At 48.4% G+C, this 10,553-nt stretch overlaps 1 pseudogene across 1 annotated transcript; it reads left to right on the forward strand.

Moving 5' to 3' along the window:
• Positions 1-4,850: 4,850 nt before the first annotated feature.
• On the forward strand, positions 4,851-5,777 carry LOC311198468 (olfactory receptor 14C36-like; annotated as a pseudogene). Its single transcript has one exon. The product of its transcript is annotated as an olfactory receptor 14C36-like (transcript).
• The last annotated feature ends 4,776 nt before the right edge of the window (positions 5,778-10,553 follow it).

A 10,553-nucleotide genomic window follows, 5' to 3' on the forward strand; every position in this document is an offset into this window, starting at 1 on the left:
CCTGTAATTCCTGTTTTAGATGCAAAGGGAATGGACCATTTGTAAATGGAATTTGGGCTTTAAAAGGTCATTACTGGATTTGTGGTCACCACGCTTATCCAAAATTACCAAATAATTGGAACAGAACATGTTATGTAGGCTATACACACCTCTTCTGGGGTTTTTTTGTTGGCAGACCAGAGTGGAAACAGTTTGGGAATTAAGGTATATGATGACCTGAGTTGATATCACCGGTCTATTGATGTTTCTATAGCAGGTGGGGGAAAGACAGGTGGACCCCTCAAGGTATCATACAAAATTATGGACCTGAAACCTAGAATCCTAATGAATAGATAAGTGATGATCGAGAACCTATATATAATCTACATCTCATTATTCATCTACAAGCTCTCCTAGAAATTATTACTAATGAAACAGATCAGGGTCTGGAAGACAGAGGGGCCCAGAGACCTCTAAAACCACTGAGTGGTGGGTGAGGTTAAACAAAATAGCTCTTGGAATATGCTAATTGATTCCTGGAAGGAGTGAATACAACACAATAAAAGAACAGAGGTGACCAACAGTGAGGGAACGTTCCCCCACTGGACCTGAAGACATTGGACAGACAGGATACCACAGCTCTGTGGTGGCAGATATTGCAATCTCTCTCTCTCTTTTTCCGTTTTTTTTTCATTCTTCTCCCCTTCTCTTGTATGCTTGTTGTGGGCCAAATAAAGTGACTAGATCCTTGACTTGGCTTTAAGTCTTCATTCTGTTCCTGGAAATTGTAAAGACCTGGTCATAACAAAACACCTAGTTGGACATTTCACAGTAGTTAAGCCCAGCTGCCCCCAGCCACCTGAGGTCAGTTGGAACACAGAGGGGTGTAACCTTTGCCAAATTCGTCTGTCTGGTTGTGGATCGTGACAGCTACCTGGGAGGTTTCAGACCGGCAACATCTTTCAGCCTTCACACCACTTGTTTGGGAGCTACTGCTGGACATTTATCATTTTTGAGTGTGGACCCTGGTAGAGCCCGAAAATGACATCAGATCTTATTAGGATTGTTCCCTTGGCTCCAGATGTGCTGAGCCTTAAGGTTACTGGTGCTGCTAGTGGGTTACCTAGGCAGGTTTCAGCTGAGGAACGTCTTTAGACCCTCAGACCTTTTGTGTGGGAGCTACTGCTGGATGTTTTGCATTTTTAAATGAGGACACTGGTAGAGCCCGAAAATGATGTCTGGCATTATTAAAACCATTCCCTTGGCTAGGAATGCCTTTACCCCAAGGATACCAGGGTTGCTTGTGGGCTACCTGGTTAGGGGAGCAAAACTTTTGTATGCAAGGGATGGGTCCTAACACTGACTGACATAATTTTCCAGCTCTATCAGCATCAAGTTTCAAAAATGCTAAATATCCAGCAATAGCCCAAGCAAAGGTTGTGAGGCATGAAGGATCTTCCTGGACTGAAAGTTCCCCAGGTTGCGTGCCATGAGAACCAGTAACCTTGGGGCTCAGGGCTTTCCTAGCCAAGGGAACAGTCACAACATTGCCTGACATCGTTTTCAAGCTCTATCAGCACTTTCAAAACTGATATATGCCCAGCAATAGCTCCCCTCAAAAGATGTGAGAGCGGAAAGGTGTTCCTGGCCTGAAACCTCCCAAAGTAGCACACTAGCAGCCCAGTAACTTTGGTCTCAGGGCTTTCCTTTTAAGGGAATGGTCTTAACAGTGCCTGACCACTTTCTGGCTCTACCCCCATTCACCTGCAACCCTTCTAAAAGTACAGGAATAGCTGCCAAACAAAAGGTGTGAGGGCCTAATGATATTCCTGGCCTGAAACCTCCTCAGGTACCCCACTAGAAGCCCCAGTAACCTTGGAGCTCAGGACTCTCCTTGCCAAAGGAACGGTCCTAACAGTGTGCTGAAGCATCCATTTTCAAAACTGTTAAATATCCTGCAATGACTCCCTAAAGAAATGTGCAAGAGCTGAAAGATGGTCCTGGCCAGAAACACCCACGGGTAACCCATGAACAGCCCTTGACACCTTAGGATCAGGATATTCCTAGCCACAGGAATGGGGTCTAACAGTGCCTGACATCACTTCTGTGCTCTACCAGTGTCCATCTTTGAGACTCCTAAAGGTACAGCAATATCTCCCAATCAAAAAGTGTGAAGGATGAAAGAAATTCCTGACCTAAAACCTCCCTATGTAGCCCAGTAGCAGCACTAGTAACCTTGAAGCTCAGGTTTTTCCTTTCCAGGGGAAAAGTTCTAACAGTGCTTCATGTCGTGGTCTAAAAATTGACTGACATCTAGTTCCAGCTGTACCAGAGTCCACCTTGGAAACTGCTAAATGTCCAGCAACAACTCCCAGAGAAAAAGGGCAAGGACCAAAAACTGTTCCTGGCCTGAAACCTCCAGAGGTACCATACTAGCAGCAAGAATAACCTTAAGGATCAGAACACTCCTAGCCAAGGGAACAACCCTAATAGTGCCTGAAGTCATTGCACTGCTCTACAACCCTCCACCTTCAAAACTGCTGATCTGCACCAATAGCTCCAAAACGGTGCAAGGGATGAAAGAGGTTCCTGGCCTGAAACTTCCTCATGTTGACAACAAACAGGATGACTAATTTTCAAGTTCAGGGTGTTCCTTGCTGAGGGATTTGTCCTAACCATGCCTGATGGCATTTTCAGGCTCTCACAGAGTCCAATTTTGAAACTAAACATTCAACAATGGCTCCCAAAAAAAGAACCGAGGGCTGAAAGATGTTCCTCACATGAAACCTCCTCAGGGATCTGATGAGAAGCACCAAAACCTTGTGGCTCAGGGCATTCCTTGCCCAGGGGATGGTCCTATCATTGCCTGACGTAATTTTCAGACTCTACCACCAGCTCTGGTCTGTTCAAGAGGAAGGACTCTACTGAACAAAAGAATTCCTCCTCAACCAAGGGAAGGAACATGAGAGATGAGATCACAGAGCGATCCCCATGAGGCCTGAGACACCAGGAGGGAGCCTACAAGAACTGCACTTCTCCCGCTGAGCTGGGCTGGGCTCCTGGGTTGTAGGGAGCTCATGGCAACCCTGCTGCACTGACAAGAGACACAGCTCTGCCCAGGAGCAGCTCCTCTGCCAAGCACACAGGGCTGGGGACACTGCCTGTAGGCACTGAGGGGAGACCTGTGAGGCTGAGAGTGCTGATGGATGCTGAGAGCTCACTGGAGGAGAAATCTCCACAGCACTCTGCCTGGTATGTCTGTGGGTGCAGGGCAATGCAGGTTCTGTTCCTGGAGGCATCTCCTAAAGCTGGGATATGGGGACAGTGTGTGGGGTCTGTCAGGAGGACAGGTTCTGTATAGGACCAGAGAGTGCTGCCTGGAGGGGATGCCCTTCTGCCCCATCAGAGGGACAGGGCAGGACAGCTGGCTTCTCCAGGGTCAGAACTCAGCCTGCCTCACCCCCTGATTTCTTCCATCAACATTGCTGCAGAAGATGCTATGGGTGTAAAGTGTGAACCATGGAAGGACAGTGTAGGGTCCTTCTGCTGTATGAAAGGGTGCTGCACAGACTCAAATTGCTCCCAGCTCCAGAAGATGCACATTAACTTCACGAGACTTTTCAAGAACACCAAGGATGTGTTTTCTGCTCCAGGTGAAGGGACTTTGCTTTGAATTTTCTGCTCCTGTGGACTGAGTGGGAAGTGAGAGCTGAGCTTTTATTAAAGACTTTGAAGGCAGTGCAAACTTATTTGTCATTAGGCCTTGTCAGAGCATCTCCTGAGCCCTGCACACACAGAGGATCCCAGGGCAGTGCCCTGATGCCAGGAGGGGTCTGCAGAGCTAAGCTGAGCGCAGGGCAGGTTGGATGAGGTCTGTGAGCAAAGATCAGGAGGTGACATGGGCAAAGAGAAGCAGCTCAGGGGACAGCTCCAGGCAGCAGAGACATTGTGAGTGAGGGAGAAGGAGCTGCTCGCAGAAATGCCCTGGCTGTGGGGATTTGGTACCTCCCAGACATACTCTGCAGTGCTGACACTTTCGCACAGAGACCCCCTGATTTCTGCCACCCAGCACAGACTTTGTGCCCGGAAGTCCAGGGTTTCATACTGAGCCATCTCATTGGCAGTCCACTCTATGTTGAAGAGAAATCCCTGAGTGCCTGTCTATCCATCCCTGTCCTTCCAGACTTGGCTAGAGCATTTCTCACTGTCCTTGCTGCCTTTGTCCCCCCATTACCTGGGGCCCTGGGCATTTACATTGGTGGGGCTGCCACTGAGCTGACCCTCACTTCAGGACCCTCATCTGTAGGACCGGGGACTGGATTCGTCAGCTCTCGGTGGTGTCCAGTTTCTTCTAAAGGGAACACCAGGGAATGATCTGAGATTATCCAGGGCAGCTGAGACCAGAGCAGGTCTCCCCACTCTGCACTCACGAGAAGGTTTCACCGGCACTGCAGCAACAATGTCAGGGAGTTCTAACAGAAGAAACACTCCTCAGGTACAGGCAGGAGAAAACCAAAGCTCCAAAGCTCTGCTCTGCCCTGAGGTGAAATCGGAGTGAAAATGCTGACAAGCTCATTGCTATCCACAGGGGATTTAGTGAGAGATCACACCATCCTTCTATTTGCTGACTGCTGCAAGGCAGAACTGGGTTCTCCAGGGCCCACAGCTGACCCTGCTCCTAGCAGTGGCATGCTGGAGCCCGAACAAAGCTGAACTCCCAAAAGGGACCTGACAAAAGTCTTCCTCAATCCAAAGAGTCAACCTGAGGGTATTCCCTAAGAATTGGAAGAGATTTTCATCAAAGAAGAGTTCCCTAAATTCTTACTGTGCCTTCTCCTCCTTGGACAGGTCTCCACACTTGACAGCAGCAGATGTCCAACAGCAGCAGCTCCATCAGCCAGTTCCTCCTCCTGCCCTTTGCAGACACATGGGAGCTGCAGCTCCTGCACTTCTGCCTCTTTCTCGGCATCTACCTGGCTGCTCTCCTGGGCAATGGCCTCATCATCATCACCATAGCCTGTGACCACCACCTCCACACCCCCATGTACTTCTTCCTCCTCAACCTCTCTGTTCTTGACCTTGGCTGCATCTCCACCACTGTTCCCAAATCCATGGCCAATTCCTTGTGGGACACCAGGGCCATTTCCTACACAGGATGTGTGGCTCAACTCTTTTTTTTGTATTTTTGATCACAACAGAGTACTGTCTTCTCACTGTCATGGCCTATGACCGCTACGTTGCCATCTGCCGCCCCCTGCACTATGGGACCCTCCTGGGCAGCAGAGCTTGTGTCCACATGGCAGCAGCTGCCTGGGGCAGTGGATTTCTCAATTCTGTGCTGCACACAGTCTGTACATTTTCACTGCCCCTGTGCCATGGCAATGCTGTTGACCAGTTCTTCTATGAAATCCCCCAGATCCTTAAGCTCTCCTGCTCACATGCCTACCTCAGGGAAACTGGACTCATTGTGGTCGGTGTCTGTTTAGCTTTTGGGTGTTTTGTGTTCATTGTGGTGTCCTATGTGCAGATTTTCTAGGGCTGTGCTGAGGATCCCCTCGCAGCAGGGACGGCACAAAGCCTTTTCCACCTGCCTCCCTCACCTTGCTGTGGTCTCCCTGTTTCTAAGCATTGACATGTTTGCCAACCTGAAACCCCCCTCCATCTCCTCCCTATTTCTGAACCTGGTAGTGTCATTTCTGTACTCGGTGTTTCCACTGGCAGTGAACCCCCTCATCTACAGCATAAGGAACCAGGAGCTCAAGGATGCCATGAGGAAACTGATGACTGGATGTTTCTAAGCAGCAAGAAACTGGTAATATTCTTCATCATATCACTGGCCATGGAACTCACATTAGGACCAGTCTGGTTTTAGTAGGTGTTTTTGTTGTTTTATTTTTTCCTTCTAGTTTGTCTAAGCTGTAATAAGATGGACCAGATTCATTCCATTCCTAATGTTGTATCTCCTGGTCTTGTGTGATCCAGACACTGCAGAATAACAAGCTTTGATCGTGGAGAGGGCTACAAATATTTTTTTTTCCTATTTTTTGCTTCTATTTCTCTTTCTTGCATTTCTATTTAAAATTACATGCACATTTTCATTAGTTAACTCACTTGACTACTTGTCTGAAATGGCAATGCTTTCCCACCAGGACAGAATGGGAATTTCCAGGGAGTGCACTGATGGCAGTGGAAGAAATACTCACCTTCCCCTGTACCTTCATTACTGCATGTCTGTCTCTTTCATCTCCCTCAACATTCAGGTGTTTCCACCTCTCCTGATACGGCCAAGCCTATGTTGATCTTCTCCAGAGACAAGTAGGACCTCCGCACTTCACTTTGCCCACAGGTTTCCATCTCTTCTTGCTCTTTGGTCATTCAGATGCTGATCAGCTCTCTCTGGGGTCTGCTTTGTATTCAGAGAGTTAGAAATCGTCCCATCTTTCAGAAGTCCCATGAACTGCTCTGTCACAAGTTCAATGTGTGATAAGTGACCTTTCTATGTATCTGGTTAAATCTGTTCTGGGAGAGAATCTCCTCTGAAAGCTGACCCCCTTCACATGCTGCTTGGCCGTAGCAGGCAGCTGAGGAGAGAGATGTCATGGTTATTAAACTGTGTCATGTGTAACTGCTGTTTGTTGTCAGAGAAATCTGTCTGTGCCTGTGAGCAGAGATGATGCAAGGAAAAGTGTCGGGAGTCCCAGGAAGCCAGTGAGGGAACTGCTGGTCTTGGGGAAGAGCAAGTCTCTCCAGACAGGGTTAGATCTCAAGAGACTGCTTTTCCTGCCTGTCCAGATCTCCTTAGGAGACCGATATCCATCCCAGAATGCTGCTGTCACTTCTTCTACCAACTGAGCTGTGACAGAAAATACCTGTGACTGAAAAAGGTCCTTCATGAGAAATTCCTTTAAATCTTCATCACTAAGGACCTTACTGACATCCAAGTAACTGTAGAAGTCCTGAGTTTTTAGATCACTTGAAGAGAGTTGCTTCTAAGGGTTATCTATATATTTTATGAACCCCATAGTGTCTTTTCTTCTGAGTCCTCAGCTACCAAGAGGAGAGTGAAGAAACCTCTCTAAAAGTTACATCAGCAGTAATGGAGAAGTACCCTGAAGCATTAACAGGCCCCACTCGAGCCATTCCTGACAAAGCCTCCCCAAGTGCTCCTTAGAGCAGACAACTGGAGGCCATGGGTCAAACACAGGCAAAGCACAGGCAGCTCTGATGCTGAGGACACCCTGGCTTGGTCTGATGAAGCAGAAATGCCAAGCGCTGACCCCCAGCCCCTGGGCAGGGAGATCCTGTACCTTACCTCTGATGCTTCTTGCCTGGGACCTCAGCCATAGCCAAGCGGGCAAAGACCTCATTTCTCAGGCCCTTTCAGCCTCACCAGCACCCTTGGCCATCTGCACCACAGCCCATCCCACACTGCCCCACACCTCTGCCTGTTTCCCTTCAGGCTGTGGCACTATATGCCCTTCCCCACCTTGATCTCACCCCACGATGTCCCAGCCTCTACCTCTGTGTCTCCCTCCTCAGCAGCTGTTCCCACAAGCACAAAAGCACTGGTTCATCCACACTTCCTCTGAGTGACGTTTTGCACCACAGCACTACCCTCAGAATGACATTTCTTTATCCTCACAGCCACTCTGACCTTCAAAGCTGCAGAATTGGTGAATTTCCTCTCCTATCTTCTTTCCACATAGCACAAAGAGGGCTTCCCTAAGTCTCTCCTTCCCAAGGCTGAAGAAGCTTTGTCTCTCAGCCTCTCCACATAAGACCTCTAATTGTCTGCGTGGCCACACTCCTCCCAGTGCAGCCCAGTGTGCTCACGGCCAGATTCCTGTTCAGCACCTTTGACTGCTTCGGCATCCCCTGGAATGACCAAATTCTTCTCCTTGTGTCTGGTTCTCCACTCATCTTGTCTGAGCTGCCTTGATGTGTGTTTGTTGTGCTGGAACCTTTGGTCTTTTTTGCAGCAGCCAAGAGCTGAGCACCACCCAGACATTTTCTCTCTACGAGGGGGTGCAGAAAGATTGGCGGTGGGGGAAGAGGGGCAAAAGGAAACCAAAAGTACCCCAAACCTCACGGATCAGGATAAAAAGAGTTTACTGGGACAGCAGAGAGAGAGAAACAACAACAACAATAGGACTTTGTAGCAAAATACACAAAATAAGTGATGCACAAAGCAGTTTCTCACTAAACTGCACAGCTCAGACCATACAACTCAGAGGTTTCCTGAAGCTGGACAGTCCCCAAAACCACATGTCCTCTATCTGTACTATCCTCCCCCCACCCACCTCTTTCATCATGTAGCCATGATGTAATTGGCATGGAATTCCCTCTTTGCCACTTTGGTCACCTGTCCTGGTTCTGTCCCCTCCCAGCTCCCTGGGTGTCCCCACCTTCTCCTTAGCAGTGCAGCATGAACAACTGAAAAGTCCTTGACCTCTGGGAAACAACTAAACCATCCCTGTTACCAGCACTGCTCTCATCCACCCCCCCACCCCCAAACACAGCATTCCACTCTCTTTAGAAAGAAAATCCATCCTGGGTTAAACAAGGCCACCTTTGTAGATTACAAGTGCAACACAACATTGGGCTCACTCCTGTGGTCATACAGTATGGATAATCCCCTTGGTCAGTTATGGTCAGCTGGGCCTGTTCTGTCCCCTTGCAGGTACTTGTGCACTCCCAGCTGACTCATTTCTGGAGCAGAATTAGACAAAAGCCCTTGATGCTGTGCAAGCCCTGCTCAGCAAGGAACAAATCCCATTTATTTAGACATTTTTGCTTACAAATCCAAACCACAGAACTATAGGGGACACTGACACTAAAATGAATTCCACCCCACCCATTCCATAAGGTCAGCAGGAGAAGAACTCTCCTGGTTGGAAATCTTCTTGATGTGTCTGTTCCTGAAATCCCAGAGTTTCTCAAAGTCTGTTTGATGTGAAGCTCCATTTTCTTAACAGTTCACATCTCCTTGCAGATGGCTCTTCAAAGTTGTGGTGCATTAAACAAAATGACAGCAAGAGGTGTTAAAGGACTCTGTTGCTGGACATTTAGCATCTTCGAATGTTGATTATGGTAGAGCTCGGAAATGACATCAGGCATTTTTAGGACCATTCTTGTGGCTGGGAATGCCCTGAGCTCCAAGCTCAATGGTGCTCTTAGTGTGGTACTTGGGGAGGTATCAGGACAGGAACATTTTTCAGCCCTTGCACCTTCTGATGTGGTGCTCTTGCTGTATGTTTAGAATTTCTGAATGTGGATTCTGGTAGAGCCATAAAATGACATCAGGCCCTGTTAGAACCGTTCCCTGTCTGGGAATGCCCTGAGCTCCAAGGTTACTGGGGCTGCCACCTTTTTCTGTGGAGGTTTCAGGCCAGGAACATCTTTCATCCCTCACAGCTTTTGTTTGGGATATATTGCTGGATGTTTAGCATGTTCTAAGGTAGATGCTGGTAGAGGTAGAAAATGACAGGAAGTACTTTTAGGAATATTCCATTGTATATCAAAGCACTGAGCCCCACGGTTACTGGGGCTGCCTTTAGTCTACCTGGGGAGGTTTCAGGCCAGGAATAGCTTTCAACCCTCACACATTTAGTTGGTGAGCTGTTGCTGTACCTTAAGCATGTTCAGAGGTAGATGCTGGTAGAGCTTGAAAATGACACCAGACACTGTTAGGGGAGTTACCTTGTGCTCCAAAGCCTTGAACCCCAAGCTTACTGGGGCTTCTAAGTGGGCTGCCTTTGGAGTTTCCAGACAAGGAACATTTTTGAACCTTCACTCCTTTTGTTTGGGAGCTATTGCTGGACATTTAGCAGTTTCCAGTATTGACACTGGTAGAGATGGAAAATAACATCAGGCAATGTTACGACCGTTCCCTATGCTAGACAAGCCCTGAACCTCAAGGCTACTGAGGCTGCTAGTTGGCTGCCTGGGGAGGTTTCAGGCCAGGAACATTATTCCACCCTCGTACCATTTGTTTGTAAAATACAATAAAGGTGGAAGATTCTCCCTGGCCCTCCTTTTGTTATTAATACATTAGCATTATTAATAATATTATTAAAACATTAATGCTCAGGGCACAAAGTCAAACACTCTGGATCTGAGAATGACCAACCTTTCCACCACAAAAGAGTTAATCCTCCTCACTTGCTTTTCAAAGCCTGCCTGGTTTCAAATGTGGTCTCTTGGATCCACCCACCCCAACCTATGACTCCGTTTACCCCTTGGCTTTCATCCAGGCTCTGGCTGCTAAAATCAGCCAAATTACAGCCCAGGAAGAGCACCAGGTGTCCAGGACACGGTTTGTGGTGGTGGGCAGCTTATGAGCTGGGTGGCCAAGGAGATGTCAAGGATGCCAGGCAGCTGTGCCCTGTGCATGGCCACACAGGAGGGAGCTGGTCTTGCTCACATGCTCAGGGAACAGCCGATCGCCAGCTCTGCTGCTGGGGTCAGGAAGGAATTTTCCCCTGGGGTGGATTGGCACTGGTCCCCGGGGGTTTTTGCCTTCCTCTGCAGTACTGAGCAGCACCCTTTGTCAGTACTTCTCCAGCCCCTCTGGA

This window comes from Gallinula chloropus (assembly GCF_964237585.1).
Source record: "Gallinula chloropus genome assembly, chromosome: 18".
NCBI lineage: Eukaryota > Metazoa > Chordata > Aves > Gruiformes > Rallidae > Gallinula > Gallinula chloropus.